The sequence below is a fragment of the Triplophysa dalaica genome, chromosome 1, assembly GCF_015846415.1.
Source record: "Triplophysa dalaica isolate WHDGS20190420 chromosome 1, ASM1584641v1, whole genome shotgun sequence".
NCBI lineage: Eukaryota > Metazoa > Chordata > Actinopteri > Cypriniformes > Nemacheilidae > Triplophysa > Triplophysa dalaica.
Window position 1 is genome coordinate 19,591,331 of NC_079542.1, and position 15,772 is coordinate 19,607,102.

General features: G+C 46.6%; 1 protein-coding gene across 1 annotated transcript in view; it reads left to right on the forward strand.

Moving 5' to 3' along the window:
* kcna4 (potassium voltage-gated channel, shaker-related subfamily, member 4) overlaps positions 1-14,845 on the forward strand; it is a 33,039-nt gene extending 18,194 nt beyond the window's left edge. The window contains exons 2-3 of the mRNA XM_056747947.1: positions 3,974-6,924; positions 13,032-14,845. The gene's annotated coding sequence lies outside the window, so the exon portion shown is untranslated. The remainder of the gene's footprint in view (positions 1-3,973; positions 6,925-13,031) is intronic.
* The last annotated feature ends 927 nt before the right edge of the window (positions 14,846-15,772 follow it).

Below are 15,772 nucleotides of genomic sequence, written 5' to 3' on the forward strand. Positions count from 1 at the left end.
ATGATATCTTGTTTCTAAATATAAACCAGCCCACAAATACACAAACCATGCTGTATTATGTAACATTAATGTTTACTAAGTGAAAGCAGTCTGGTTCTTCTTTGAAACGTTATACTGAGGTATTTAACGTCCAGGCCAGTGCCAAAGAGAATTCTAAGTGATGCTTGATGATTTAATTAAAACATCATTTTACAAAGGAATTAGTCAGACATTGATGTCCTTATTTGAACATGTAACTCTCAAGTGTTTATATAGATTTCACGAACACATCTGTTTGTACAATTTATCCTTTTGATGCTTGAGGGACAGGGTACAATTAAATCTGTTAGACTTTATCCAGTTTAATTATTCTCCTAATTTAAGGCTATTAATAAACACAGCATAAGGGCAACACCACTGAAACGGCTGTTTTAACGTCATTCTGAGCGTTGCCCTTTTTAGTCGCCATGCTGCTAAAGGAACGTGTTTGTTAACTCTCCAGGAAGTATTGACTAAAAATGGAGTTTAATAACCCTGTACAAGCCAAAACATCTATACACTATTGCGAAATTCGTCGCTCATTCACTTTGAGAAGGTGTTATTTGGTTTCTTGAAATGCTTAATATCACATAAACTCTAATAGCAGCTATATCTATTCACTACATGTTTGTGCTTTAGTTTTCAAACACAATGTAGAAGAGCAATCTGGAATTAAAGGGATAGTCCAACAATTTTTTTTAATTCTGGAATGAATTACTCAAATCTTTCCAAACCTGTATAAAATTCTTTGTTCTGTTGAACACGAAAGAAGAATTGAAAGAAGAATAAAAGAATTTGGAAGAATTAAAGATTTCCAGAGCACCACCGCCTGTCATTACAATGGTAGTCAAAGGTGCCCCAAACCCCAGTTTGTTTTCCTGAATTCTTCTAAATATTTTATTTTGTGCTCAACAGGAGACAAACATATTATTACTTCTACTATGGTAATCAATGGAGCCTCAGAAATCTCAGTTGCTAACATTCTTCAAAATATCTTTCTCTGTGTTCAACCAAACAAAGAAATGTATACAGGTTTGGAACAACTTGAGGGTGAGTAAACCATGACAGAATTTTGATTTTTGGGTGAACTGTCCCTTTAAGAAGTAATCGTACTTGTGGTCCAGACAGTGATAAACCTTTCTAAATAATGAATCGCCTGTTCTCTCATTTCTTTGCTTACTTAACTCTGTTTTCTTTAAGCAAGTTCAGGGCTCAGTGTGTGTCTGACATGACATGAGCATGTCTGATTGAGTCAAATTCTTTAGTCTGAAAAACACTGCACGCTGATATTCAAGGTCATGCTTCACTGCACAGCTAAATTAGTGAAAAGGTTTTAAGAGCTTAACACAAAGTCTTGTGTCCCATTACAGGTTATACAGTAGAAATAATCAAGGAACAACCTTACAAGTGTCACATCTAAGCCTTGGGTTCGAACGGATGACTGAATGGATGACAGCAGGACAATTGTCTAACCTTCATTCTAGTTTAGATAAGATTAGAGAGATGTTTGTGATGGGCCTGTAATTGTAAATACGTTGCTGTCAGAACCACTGTTGTCCACAGAGTCAACAAAACTTCCCCTGATTAAAAATCAATAATTGCTTGACAGAGCATACACCTCTTGTTGCCATCTACATTTTCTTGAAGAAACCCTCAACGTACCATCTCACTCCATAAGTGATCAATTCTCTATCCGGTATTCCTCTTCAGAAGGGCTCTGTTCAGAATGAGCCTTACCTTGTGGATGAATTGGTCATGTGTTGTCGTGTTTGTGGATTGTTTTGAGGGGGCGGAGGATGTCTTTGCTTTAATGATGTTCCATAGCTCCTCCCCCGCGAGTGGGATGCCACTAATTCGCGCTGACGGTCTGTCATGAAGTCAGATGACTCAGAGGCACATCATGCTCATGTGCCTTCATTGTGCAACCAAATCTGAATGCCGAGGGTTCCGACTCTACACGTTGTCACATACTTACTACATGCTCTGCCTGCTACAGGGAAGGCAGCCAAGAGACATAAGAAAATAGAAAGAGAAACAACAGTAGCAGCAGCTATGTGGAAGCCAAAAATGAGATATGCGTTTCTCAATGCTCAGGATTGATCAGCAATGATATATAATGTGGATATTTGCAGTGGATATAAATTATATTTGGTTAAAAAAACTCATTTTAAATCAAGGTGACTGTCACAGTGTTTACTTGTGCACCGAATTGGCTTGAAACCAAAACTTAGTATGTGTTCACACAAAAATGGTAAAAAAAACTTATTTTTAGGTGTCCCTCACTTCACTTGTACTAAAATATCATAAACAAGACAAATCCTGTCTTGCTTCAAATGAAATAATGTCCTCAGGTTTAAATGAGGCTTAGGGTAGACAATATCATTAGCCTGGTATGAAAACTTTGGAAGTCTTCCCTACTGTACACAACATCCTTCAACCTTACTAGAGTTCATGGGATTTGGGGTTGTTGTTGGATCACTGTTCACTGTAACATTCATAAGACTGTGTGCAGGATGGCTAAAATTAGCTACGGAATGAAATGTCTCAGAATAAGGAAAATTGGCCTCAATTACTGGAGAATTCCTTATTCAGTCATGTTTTGACCGCTCCTGTGCCAGGAAAATATGAACGTTATTTAGTAGCGCAGAGAGGAAAGTGAGCAGCGAAGAAAGAGAGAGAGTGACGGAGAGAGAGAGGGAACAAAACGTGTATGTTAGTCAGTGGCTCTGAGTGTTAATTATGTTTCTAGGGGTACGAGTCAGCTCATAATATTTTAGTTCGATTAAAGCATATGTGTGATGTTCTTTACGTTTAAATCCTCAGCACAGAATAGAAACATGCATTGCAGCTGATCTATTTATCTGAATCAGTTTGATGATAGTCGCCATTGTTGAGGTTTGTTTATTGTGTGGTTCTTTTTTGAAGTAAATTTTCATTAGCCATGAACACTATAACGTTTTTATTTCAGCTTTATTACCCAATGATCATATTGAAAATAGGAATAATAACCATAGACATTGGTATCAGTTATTGCACATTACTTTAGCTACTGCTTAATGCCAGTGGACCTTTGAAACCCCATTTGTTGGATATTTTCCTGTTTCAGATGAAGGTCCTGACATAGGCCACTGCTGGCCATTGTGTAGCAGCTTAGACAACTTAAACAATGTCTAGGGATATTGGTACATGACATGACCACAAGAAGCATGCGGGCCCTGTCTTTTACTTTCAGCCATTACGGAATCCACTGAAAAGTGATACTTTGTGACCTTTCTTGCTGTGATCCGAACTTTAATATGAAGTGACCTGATCTGGCTGTGTTTCTCCTGGACCTTTTAAGTTGAAAAGTGCACTTCACATACATTCATGTATTGGCAAGTTGCAGTCCCACACAGGTTAAACAATGTTGCTTGTCGGGTGGCGCAAAGTTTTGCAATCGGCTGTATTATTGGTAACTGCTGGTTAAGTGTGTTCTTTATGGGTTATAGGCTGTCTTGTGATGTTAGGATGAGCTCCTGCATTCATGCTGTTCCACTCGGCTTCATTGTAAATGTAAAGTCAACTGACCGATAGTTGTTCTGTAATTGCATCATTGAGAAAACCATTACTTTGATTTGAGACAATGCCAGACAGAGGACTTTTGGAGGAGGAGAGATTTTGGTCTCTGAGTTCTTATTATCACTCACACACCTTGCATATGTTAAAATAGAAACAAATGATATTTTTGATGGACCTTGTTAGTATGTTTTCAATGTGCTGACTACTTTGCTTTGTTAACAATTTTTGTGCTCTACGCAACAGAGGATTGCATGTTTTTTTTTTGCGCAAACAGTTGCTTTGTGATGGCCATTGAGTTCTTTCAAGTAAGAATTACCAAAAAGACAACTTGCTGTAAAACCATGAGAATTATTTTTCTGTGTGTGTAATGTGTGTTTACTTCTCTGTTTGGTTGCAGTGTTACGAGTCTTGCCTACGAGAGACTTTTCCGTCAGCCTATGAACTCCTACAGTACAGAAATGAATGGACATGGCTGGCAGTCAGCGGACGGAAAGTGGACCGCTGGTGTCATGGACACTGCATCCTCTCCATCGAGCAGTAGACAGGAAGTCCATCATCAAGCCAGGTGTCGAACTGTTTAAGACCCACCCCAACAAATGCCTTAAAGACACAGTACACTACATCTCTATGTAGAGGAACCTGCAGCAGGATACTTCTTTACAAAGCTTGACATGTTTTCATTTTCTTCTTTACGAGTGATTCAGTGTCTTGCAAGAACAGATGTGAATATTTTCTTATAATAGAGAAATATTTGTTTGGGTGTAGTATTGCCACTTGGTTTTGTGTGGTAGGACTGGTGAAAGTTGTTAAATAAGTGAAGGGAAAGTCTACTGTTTGTCCATGGCAGCCTCTTCCATCTAGTTTTATTTTCATTCCTAAACCAAAAGACTGCCGACTGGAATTGAGATATTCAGCAGCACTGCTCAATGATGTCAGTCTTGATGCCTTGTGGGGTCACACAGTTACAGTATAAATGCAGGGTCAAAGTCACATTCCCCTCACTGGTTTTCACCAGACCTCAAATAACAATCACCCGCTTTTCGATAAGAGTAGCTATGTCCTAGTCATAACTCCTAAATTAAACATAAGTAATAGTCGGATTCGAAGCGTTGCTGTTTTGAGGGCCTTGGTGGTCTCCAAGGTATATATGACAAAGCACAGGGAGTGAATTGCGGGTACCATCAGGTTCGGTGGACAGCTGGTTGACGTTCATGCGAGTCGGTGCAGCACTGGACTGATGCCCAGTGCTCAGATGGTGAGCCGAGTCTGTTTATCTCAGCAGTCGCATGCGTCTGAATCCACTTTAAATGACAGCAATGTCCAATTTAGAGCCACATCTACAGATGGATTTATAAATATTACCCATCGGTTTATTGAAATAGGAATAACGAGAGCACTGCAGCACTTCTAAAGCGTATTATAATGCTTTTCTGTTGTAAACTGGAATTTTGTTTGTGCAATTCAATTCCCCTCTTTTGCAATCCCCTCTATAAATAGTGGCCTCAAACAGAAGACTGCAAATTACAGTTCCCCACACCGACAGCTTGACAATAAAGCCACATCTAAACAGATCTGCAAGTCATATTCCTAGTATGGTATATAAGATGAAAACACAGGGAGAGTCTCTTCTACTTCTATCCCTCGCTTCACCTCCCACTCCCGATTCCTTCTTCAACACACTGGCACACAATCGTTTTCCTTTCTTCCCTGCCTATCTGACATGCACCCAAGCATGCAGACTTGAGCTTATGCACACATTCTATTCTCTAGCTCTGTCTGTTTGTCTGTCTTGTTCCTGTATCTGTCGGAATCTACTCTGAATAGACATGTCAGAATTTTAATAAAGGATAAAATATTTTGTGGTCTATATGAACTTCTAGAATATAAACACAAACAATTTATAGAATGAACCAGCTGCTTTGTTGTCATGGAAATACATTCAAGTAATCTGTATGCAAAGTTATATGGAAGTGTACTATCTATTTTTTTAAATCTAGCCTTGAATATTACATAACCAAAGTTGAACCCTGAAAGTCTTATGTTTTGCGTTTGGACCTCTTTTTATTTCCTTAAGAGATTTAGACGTGGTGAAAAACAAAAGATGCACATGAAACGCGTATGTACATAATCAGATGTCTATTTTATTGTGTCCTCGAGGTCACACATCATTTAAGGGAGATCTACTTTTTGACTGTTAGCCTTCTTGAGTCCCTGGCCCTGTCATTCGCATAATTCCTGATGGGTTTCGTGAACCTCGTGGAAGCCTATCCTGCCAACTGCAGACTCTCCACAGCTCTCTCTTTTTTAGCGTGTGTGGTAGTTAGATTATTGGACCTTCTAGCAGAGAACCGCTTGCTAAGTACTTTTCACAAACTGAACACAATGTGGATCTAAACAAGGAGCACCATGTCATGTCACATGCCGCAGATCAGCATGTGGCTGTAATATGTAAATATGTGTCAGTAAAATGATGATGTCACAATGACATGTTGCTCTGTGCTCCATGCAGTGGACCGTAATGGTTTACGTTCAAGAACAAAATAATTCCTTAACATTCACAATGCAACTCGCATGGTTCTATCATTGTACATCAAGTCAACAGCCAAGAATTATCAGCCAACCGCGAGGAGATGTTGTTTCCATGGTGATGCTCTGCCAGTGCTGACTGGTCAGATGGGTTTGGAGGAAGAGAGGAAGCTTTGCATTGTGAAAGAAGAGAATTACCTGCTAAATGAGACAAACATATCAGCACATCCTCTTGTTGATTTGATCAATTATTTTGTTCACATTTGCTTTCGAGTCGTGGGACTGTTTAGATAACTCATGTTGTTGAATTTACAGAGGAAACAAAATTAGGAATCTAAAAGCTAAGGGATAGTTCACCCAAAAATGAAAATTCTGTCCTCAGTTGCTCACCCTCTTGTCATTTCCAACAAAATAAGATATTTAGAAGAATGTTGTACCCATTGACCTGTTGGTTTTGTCCACACAAAAGAAGTGAATGAGTACCGCCGTTGTTCAGTTACCAACATTCTTCAAAATTGTATCTTTATCTTTTGTGTTCTGCAGTAGAACGAAAGTCATACAGGTTGGAAATGACAAGAGGGTGAGTAAATGATGACGGAATTTACATTTTTGGTGAACTATCACTTTAAATGATAAAGTACACAATGTACCATAAGAAATTCTGCTCTCTCATTGAGAGGCAAAACCATGAGAAATATATCAAACATAGAGTACCTGGAAAAGAATGGTAGTATACCAATGTGATATTTGATGTACTGTATAGACAATAAAATTTTGTTGCGTCTTTACTCACAGCATGACATATATTGTTCATTGTTGCAAGTAACGTCTTGGTTACGTATGTAACCTCAGTTCCCTGATGGAGGGAACGAGACGTTGTGTCGAGAACGACAGATGGGGTTCGCCCTTGAGAACCAATCAACTCTGACTACTATAGAAAAGGCCAATGAAATTTGGCGAATGCAATTTGCATGCCGGGCTCCGCCCCCGGAAATCCGGTATAAAAGGAGGCCGGCGTGCAGCATTCACTTACCTTTGTTCTGAAGAGCCTGAGACCTCTCAAACTGCAGCAGAATACGATACGTGTTCGTGGCATAAGGGACACAACGTCTCGTTCCCTCCATCAGGGAACTGAGGTTACATACGTAACCAAGACGTTCCCTTTCTGTCGGTCTCTCGACGTTGTGTCGAGAACGACAGATGGGGTTGCCTATGGAAAACGCCACAACGCTGTATCGCGTCACAATCTCTAGCGAAGCGACGGTAACAAGCCTGGGCGTGTCATCTCGAAGCTTTCGTGAGACTGTAACCTTCCAGTGTGGTGGTCGGGGGGTTCCAGAGCTTTCTTGGAGAAAGATGGGTACAGCCCTGACCGGTAACTTTCACGGACGGGGCCTTAGCTCTCTATAGGCGAGAGGCCATCCAGATCAGTTTACACCGGGTAAGCGCGACTCTTAATCAGAGAAGCGCTACAGAGGCCACCTCCTACCCGTGGGGAGGAATATGGTGGATATAGGTATGGTCTCGTCCTTGGAGGAGAACGCATGGAACGTGCGGACTGAGTAGTTAACCGCGAGGTGGAGGCCCACCTGGGGAAGCTCATGGGTTACCAGGAGTGGGAACCATTCTCATGAGGATACATCAGACGGAACAGCCCACGGAGGGGGTGTTACAGACGTCCGGTAGCACTAGGTCCGGTTAGCGCTATCTGTGATAGCTCACATGGTATCCCGGCCTAAGGGGGAAGGCTGCTCTGCCCAGCCAGCCCCCAGGGGGTGCTTGTTTGGTGATGGATGGAATGCCTATTCTTAACCAGTGTCTGGGTAAGAAGGGAGGCTGGTGAGGTACCAGTTTCTTAGCGATGTGTTCGGGTAAGAAGAAAAGGTAAATAGCACACTGACCCAACCTGTTAGAGGGTGGAAAGGTGCTTTCGCAGGCATACGCCCCCCCGGATGCCAGTCCTACATGTCGCCACGCAGGACGTGGGCTGACACCGGGTTTACGCAAAGGTTGTTAACCCTTGCGAAGGTGTTTGGGCATAGCCCAACCCGCAGCTCTACAGATGTCTGCTAGAGAGGCGCTTCTGCCAGTGTCCAGGAGGTGGCTAAACTCCGTGTGGAGTGAGCCCTCACTGCCAATGGGCATGGGAGATTCTGAGATCGGAATGCCGTCGTAACGGCGTCCACGACCCAGTGCGCCAGCCTCTGTTTGGAGACAGCCTTCCCCTTCTGCTGTCCTCCAACAGACACGGAGCTGGTCAGAGCTTCAGAGCTCTGCGTGCGGTCCAGTACGTACTGGACACAACACTAATCGGGGTGGGTCTTCCTCCCCTATGGGGAGCGCCTGCAAGTTCACCACTTGGCCCCGGAGGGAGTAGTGGGAACTTCTTGGGCACGCATCCGGGCCTGGGTCTCAAGATAACGTGAGAGTTTCCAGGGCCGAGTTTAAGGCAATCCAGGGACACGGAGGATGCTCGGTGGTCCCCTACCCTCTTGAAAGAAGTGAGCGCCGTCAGGAGGGCCGTCTTACTCTATGAGGAAGATCGGAACCTCCGAGGGGCTCTTTGGGGGGCCCTGAGGCTCCCCAGGACCACTTAGGGTCCCAAGAGGGTATGGAGCGGAGATGAGGCGGATTCCGCCCTCTCGCTGCTTAGGAACCTGGTGACCAGGTCGTGTTGCCCTAGAAACTTTCCACCGACTGAGTCGTGATGAGTGGCAATAGCGACTACATACACTTTCAGTGTGGAAGGGAGATGTTAGTCTCCAGTCTCGTGAGGAGGGGAACACAATCCTGATCAAGCACCTCAGTGGGTCTTTCTCGTTGAGAAAGACACCAGGACGAGAAGAGGCACCGTCTAGAGGCGTGTAACCGCCTAGTAGATGGGGCCCTAGCCTGGGTGATGGTCTCAGCCGTATAGGGGGAGTAGCCATCTTAGGATCTTCTCGTCCCGTCTAGAGACCAGACATGGGTGTTCCAGAGGTCTGATCTGGGATGCCAGAACGTGTCCTTCCCCTGAGAGAGCAGGTCCTCTGTCAGGGGAATGGTTCAGGGGGAGTCGCTGTCCAGAGCATCGGCTCTGAGGCCAAGTGCGGTTAGACCGGTGTGGTGTAACCAATAACACTTGGTGCTCCTGCTCCCTGACCTTGCACAGAGTCTGTACAAGAAGGCTCCTGGGGGGGGGAAGGTGTGCTTCCGCCCATCCCGCGGCCAGCTGTGCGCAAGGATATCCGTGCCGAGGGCAGGGACTATCAAGCGGGCAAATGGTGGTGTTACGGGAGGTGAACAGGTTTTACCTGGGCCTACCCGAACAGCCTCCAAATGAGCTGGACTGCACGGGGGTGGAGTCGCCACTCTCCACGAGGCATAAACTGGCGAGAAAGCACGTCGGCTGTCTAGTTCAGTTTGCCCGGGGTGTGTGGCCTGCAGGGAACGAGTCACCTGTTGACTCCACCGGAGGAGGCGTCGAGCAAGTTGTGTTTAGCTGCTGTGTGCGAACGCCACCCTGACGATCTGTATTCGCTACAGCTATAGTGCTGTCCTCGGAACAGCACGTGCATGTCTCGCACGAGAGGCCGTAGCCTGCTCAGTGCAAGTAGCATAGCCCACAACTCTTGGCAATTGATATGCCAGCGCAGGCGGGGGTTCGTCCAACACCCCACCTGCGTGCCCGTTGCACACTACACCGCACCCCTGCAGGGAGACTTCAGTCGTCACCACGACCTGCCTCATAACCTGCTCAGAGGGACCTGAGTCCGTCGAAAAAGTCATAAAGACTAGGGGTTATGGTGCGTCGGCAGCAGGGCAGCATCACCATGCGCCTGCTGCCGGTGTGCCACGCTCTCCTCGGAACTCGACTCTGAAACCAGTGTTGGAGCGGTGTCATGTGCATCAACTCGAGGGGTATTAGCCCGCGAGGACGCCATGTGTCCCAGGAGCCTCTGAATTGTTTCAGGGGGACCGCTGTCTGCCTAAAATGTTCATTTCAGAAAGTTCAACACTGGTTGGGCACAACTGCGGACAGGTGTGCCGACATGGTGACAGAGCTGAGTTCCATACCGAGAAAGAGGATGCTCTGCACTGGGGAGAGCTTGCCCCTCTCTTGGTTGACCTGGAGTCCCAATCGACCTAGGTGCCGGAGCACCAGGTCCCTTTGTGTACATAACAGATCTCGCGAGTGTGCCAAGATAGGCCAGTCGCTGAGATAGTTTAGTACCCGCTCGCCTTCCTCCTCTCAGGGAGAAAGGGCGGTCAGGGACAGACCGAAAGGGAGGACTCTGTACTGATATGCCCGCCTCTCGCACGCGAACCGTGGGAACGGTCGGTGTCGAGGAGGATCGAGACATGAAAGTAAGCGTCCTTCAGGTCGATTGCCACGAACCAATCCTGACACCTCATAGATGTCAGGACGCGCCTCTGTGTGAGCACCCTGAATGGCAGCTTGTAAAGGTGCTCTGTTCAGGGTACGCAGCCTTTGGGGGCAACCCGCCGTCTTTCTTGGGAACGATGAAGTGCGGGTGGTGACCCACTGAACATCTTGGTTTTGAGGGACGAACTCGATGCCTGTTTTGCCAGAAGGGTGGTGACCTCTACCCGAAGTACGGAGGCGTCCCTGCCTCTGACAGAGGGAGAGATGATGCCCCGAAACTTGGGTGAGTCTCTGGCGAACTGGATCGAGTAACCAAGACGGACCGCCCTCATTAGCCAGCGAGACAGTGTGGGCAGCTCTCGAGCTCCCAGGGACTGTGACAGGGTGACCAAGGGGACGGTCTGCTTCATCATTCCCACGGGGGGTGGTTCGTCGGCTGGCGGAGCTAACCATGTCGCGGGGAGTCCCCGGAGGGAAGGTTTTTGCTCCGCCTGCTTACCTGCCTGGCGGGACAACGGCACGCACTGTCGGTTTGAGAGTGGTGACGGCTGTCGTATATGTGTACGACCTCACGCCTCGCCAGGGTGTGAGGTCGGTTCGCCGAGCACAGTCCAGTGGAGTGTGCGATCGGCTGCAAGTAAACCCGGGGAGAACAGAAAACTCAGTGAGTAAGTGGGCGCCAAGCCCTAACAAGGGCCCGGCTTTGGTGACGAGGCAGGAGTCGTCCCGTACCGACCGATCAGAGCCGTGGCTGTGAAGGTTCGGGCCCGATGTTGTTCTCCCTGGGGTCTTCCCGTCAGTGTCCCTTCTCGCGAGGAGGTTGCTGACGGGGTGGAGGTTTCCCCCTCGACCTCTGCTTCCGGGGTGCCGCCTGTGGGGGCACAGGAACCGGAGCCGATGTCGAAAGGGTCCTGGGTTGCAGGGAAGCAGACGTCACGTGAGATCTCGGAGGCCTGTAGGCGGCCGAGTCGCGGCGTGAAAAAAATGTGGTTAATTGCCACTGTCTGCTTCGCCGTCAAAAAACTGCTGAGCGCAGTCCTCGACGGTGTTACCAACAACCCACCCTGCGAGATGAGTGCATCAAGAAAGCGGACTTCCTTGCTGTCACTCTTCTGCACAAGGTATAGCCGGGGGTGTCTCTCCTGGACCACTACCGTGGACATCGTCCGACCCAGGGCCCGTGCCGCCGCCTTAGTCGCCCGTAGAGCGCTGTCAGCGGCGGCACGGAGATCCTGCATTATACCCGGGTCGGCCTTACCCTCGTGGAGCCCTCTCAACGCCCTGGCCTGGCGGACCTGCAGGATGGCCAAGGCATAGAGAGAGGAGGCAGCCTGGCCCGCAACATCGCAAGCCTTCGACACCAGTGATGCCAAAGTCTTACGTGCTTTGGACGGTAGGAGTGGTCGATCCCCCCCCAGGTGGTAGCCGTCCGCGGCACAGGTGCACCGCAGGCGGACGTTCCACCCGGGGGATCTCGACGCAGTCCTTGGCTGCCTCACCATCGAGGGAAGTAAGGGAGCCGGAGCTGGTTTCACTGGAACGGTCCGTGAGAGGAGCGTTCCAAGTTTTACACAGCTCCTCATGCACCTCCGGGAAAAACATGGCACCCGGGGTGGGCGCGGTTTGCACCGCGCACCGACCTCGGGAACCACGCATCCCCGGGTTAGCACGGATGACATCACTTCTGCTTCCTCCTGAACTCGACCGCTGGGGGTGGAGTTTGGATTCGGCAGAGTCGGATGCCAGTCTCCCTCCGATGCTGCGAGCGACATCTCATCTACGTCACACATCGTTTCCGAGTGTGTGCGTGAGGATCCGGACGGTATGCCACCGCCGGTTGGGGAACGTTCAGAAGAGCGAATCGGGGTGCGATCGGCCCGTGAGCACTTGGCTGGCGGGTTTACGTTCGCAGAGTTCCCCGTATCACTAACGCTGCTAACGTGGGTGGTCATCGGGGCCGTAGCCACAGATGTCACAGCCCGGGTAGCAGACGAAATGGTGGCTGGTTCCCGTAGGAAGACAGCCACCCGTGACCGCAACTTCTGAATGACAATCTGCCCGCAGTGCAGGCAGATGTGTCAACGAACGCTGCTTCAGTGTGCTGGACGCCCAGACACCTAATGCAGCGATCGTGTCCATCCCCCTCCTCGATGAGGGTGCCGCACCCAAGAGAACAGCGGGACATGCCGCGCTGGAGAATGCTCAGTCAGTCCTGAAAAGGACTTTTAGAAAAAATCTCTAACACCTCCGGAACCGCCGAGACGCCCAGGGGAAGGTCGCTGCAGAAAGGGACGATCCGCTGTAACACGTCGTAGCACCAGCGTGTAGTTGTAGAGGATTGAATCCTGAGTTGTACTCATGAGCGATGGCTCTGAAGAACAAAAGGTAAGTGAATGCTGCACGCCGGCCTCCTTTTATACCGGATTTCCGGGGGCGGAGCCCGGCATGCAAATTGCATTCGCCAAATTTCATTGGCCTTTTCTATAGTAGTCAGAGTTGATTGGTTCTCAAGGGCGAACCCCATCTGTCGTTCTCGACACAACGTCGAGAGACCGACAGAAAGGGAACTACAGTCGTCTGCTCATTGTTGATGGATTTCAGTGAGCTTAGATCAATTCTTTAGAATCATAATTAGGCATTTTTCACTTTTGTAAAGTGTTGTAATGGACAAAGTTACCAGTGTAACACTTGGCTACTCACCCTTGTCTCCTTACAGTAATGAAACCGCAGGAGAACATTGCTGACTGAGAAAGATCACATTCAATTACCAGATCGCTTTATTAATTCTGTGAATCATATACCACTTTACCCTCTCATACTAAAAGATCGCTGAGAAAACGATCACACACATGGATAACATTTACTAACCATTCCTGCTAATGAGGAGGAGGTATAGGTGTTCAGGAATGAGAATTGGATCATTTTTGTAATCAGTACACACAAGTGGGCTCTAGCTTTTCTGCTTCAGAAGTCCTGTCAATGAGAGGTGTGTTGGGGTCAGCTCTTGTGCCTCCTAACAAACATGCAGAAGGAGATGCGTTCGGTGAGTCTGTATTTCTTAAAATGAACAAGGCAGGAAAGTGTATAGAAACATCCCCATCAAAGTAGTAAATAAATAAACCTGACGTCCGTCCATTTATGCAAGTCTTGGATGGGCTTGCCCCCTTTTCTTCTGCATGATGCTTTGGTTTTGAAAACTTGCATCCTGATTGAATATGTATTCGTGTTATTTATTACTTTTTGTATATTGGATACCCTGTATCATTTTTTAGAGGTTATTTCATCAATCTTCTGGATTTTTTTACATGCATATCATTTTGTAGGCAGCAATATGATGTGATGGAAATGAAATTATGTGCAATGTTGAAAATTAAAAAAGAAAAATATAATATATTCAATAAAAAAACAAAGAAGGCCATTTTTATCTTTCTCCTCTGTGTGCATTTTTCAATGAATGGTTTGTAATCTGATCGTCCTTCTCTAAACTCTGCTGTCATGATATCAACTCACATTCTCCTCTGTTCTGACACTCTGATCCCCGTTTGTGTTTGTAAGAGAAGCCTGCGAGTTCATGTATTGTGTGTCCAACAAGTACCTCACCGAACCCATTCTGAGGGTGAAGGAAAGGGCGTTTTAACATGAGGGACGTTTTCTACTTTATGAGCTCATTAACTTGTTTTTGACACCTGATCCGCCAGTCTTTCATGTAAGGCACAGTTTAAATATTTAAAATGTAAGCTGCATGGAGCAATTACTAGACTCTTGGATAAGCTCCAGACACAGTAGCCGAACTCCCTCTAAAGACAATGTGCCCGAGCTCACACCCTGCACACAAAATAGTCCTGCACTCCTCTGCCCTGCACACACACACACTTGCATGCGGCATTGTAAACATCCTCACACTCACAATAACACTTGAATGCTGATGCAGTCCTTTTTCATAACACAGACTCGCTTGTCCACACCAGCGCACCAAAATAAATGAGGTGTTAATTAGTCCCAGTCTTATCTTCTGCCATTCTTTGACTTAAGGGAAGAAGTCACCAGTGGCGAGCGGACAAGAGTCAACAGGTAGTAGGGTACAGGTGACCTTTCTGCTTTAATTATAGATAGCCCCTTTCTCTCTGTGCTTCTTTATGTACTGTAAACGGCAGAAGCTGACATGGAAAGAGACAGATTTATCTTTGGTTGTTTGCATTCTGCCTTGAAGGTCAGTGCTTTTGGACTCCGAGGGTGTAAATCAGCACTGATATTTATAGATCTGCGCCCATCATTGCTGTCTGTAAAATGGGGTGAACTTGCCAGAGGACCCAAAACGGTCCGTGAGGTTCCCATCTTGACATCAACTCGAGGCTACTTGCTTACCCGCTCGCACTTGTCATGAATCCATCAGCACGCGTACATAGGCCCTAACGTTTCCAACGTTATGAATGTCATCTGTAACATTCGGATTAGCCGTGTACAAGCCTGTTTGTTACCATTGGGTTGAACCCTCAGGGCGCATTAACTCATTTTTGAGGACTGGCTCATCAATGAGATTGGCACAATACTAGTTGCATCATACCTACGCAAGGTCACTAAATACTGAAAAATACAGACCATGAATGGTAATATTTCCGACATTTGGTTTTACATTTGGATTCAAATGCATCTTAGTGGATGTGTGTGAGTTCTGCTGGCTTTGAGTTGTGGCTTGTGGCTGTCTTCCAGGAATAGGCCACATCACTCAAAGGTGTAACATTAATCCTGACACAGAACAATAGCCAAGCACATGGTGGGCATTCTGTAGCCTTCACACTACCACAGAACGCGGCAATAGATGGCTTGCCTTATCCCATTCCCCAGCCCTTCGCTGGAAACTTAATGCCCAGCTCTTTACTGTCCCTGGAAATTCTACACCATTTTATGCTCCAACAGTTTTCTTTAACCCGCCTCTCTCAACATCGTGCCCTGAACTCCTCGCTTTCTTTTCATTCTAATCTAGCACTTCTTAGATTCGTACAACTCACCCTCGGAAATGGCCAATCTCTCTCCTGCTTTTCTATTGTGCCCCCTTCCTCATCAGAATTCTGTAGCGTAATTACCCAAGCTTTTCCCAGAGCCTCTTCAGATAGCATTTGATTCACACCCAATTAGAGCAATCAAGTGATAATCAAAAGTTAAATTTTCTCAAAAATGATTGCCTGTACTGGGTGGAGAAAGACTGGGCAAATGATATTCCCCCATGGACAGCAATTGCAGGAAAAGATCAATTGTGTTTAACATCATTTACAAGCAACGGCTGAATTTCATTATTGCAATAAT